Here is a 1,137-nt window from a genome sequence, read left to right on the forward strand (position 1 = left end):
TCTTAGTCATGATCTTGGTGATGTTTTCCAGTTTTACTGGCAGAATGAATGAGAAATAGGTTAACGGAAAAGAATGGCATACTTTGCAATAGTTATATCCTATCTTACGTAACTAACTTTGATATTCTTCCGAGATTTTGATTCGAGACTGAATTTGTGAGACAAATGGCAGGGTAAAGCATAACGAAGGCTGTAGAGGGATGACCATTGGAGGAGTCGGCCTTCACAGAAATAACAGTCTAGGAACGGTCTTCGACCTTTCGTAAATACTTCGGCAAGAAATGGGACCGAAAGGGTTACCTTAATTGCCTGTCTAAATTATTTCATTTGTGAACAAAAACATGAACTAATGGACATTTGATTCTGTAGAAAAATGTTGTACCTTACCCTTTAAAAAGACAATACTGTGAACATTACATTATACTGAAGCCATGGAAAACATCCTTGAAAAAAATAAAAATAAATAAAATCTATGATCAGATTGAATGCTGGTACTGATAATAGAAGAGCAACAATGGATGCTATTCACCCAACTTTGTTTTGCAAACTTAACTGGATTGGAAAAGACATGAGTATTAAAGACAGCATATTCAGAATGGTGTGAAGATTCATACTAAAAAAGAAAGATGAATGTCTTTAAATAAATGAAAGGGAATCTGATGTGATGTTCAGTGATAATGTTATAAAAAGGTACATACTCGTTTGGTTAAAGAAGAATATTAGATTACTGAAAAGATCAAGAAATGAAAGGTAGAATAGCATGCCGCGTCACAGTGATGTGAACATCGCCATGGAAAGTAATTTACTTAAGCCACTTGCTTCAAACGAAACTTTGATTAGTGCGAGCTTCCATGACTCAGAGGTGTGCAAAATCAATAAGGTTAGTAGAAATGCATAATGGAGTGGAATTGGACATCACTGAACAGGGAATTACACAGTTCTAAACCTTAAACAACTTATGAAATTAATTGTATTCCCAAGACAAGACAGAGATGCCTAAATCCATATCCTTACAGTATAAAGTCAATTGCATAATGGCAATAATAGCAACAGCAATAAATATAAATCAGTGAAATGCAGTTAGAAAGAGAAAGAAACCCCACGTTAAAAAATAGATAAACATCCATTCAATATTAT

The sequence above is a fragment of the Penaeus monodon genome, chromosome 28 (genome assembly GCF_015228065.2).
Source record: "Penaeus monodon isolate SGIC_2016 chromosome 28, NSTDA_Pmon_1, whole genome shotgun sequence".
NCBI classification, from domain to species: domain Eukaryota; kingdom Metazoa; phylum Arthropoda; class Malacostraca; order Decapoda; family Penaeidae; genus Penaeus; species Penaeus monodon.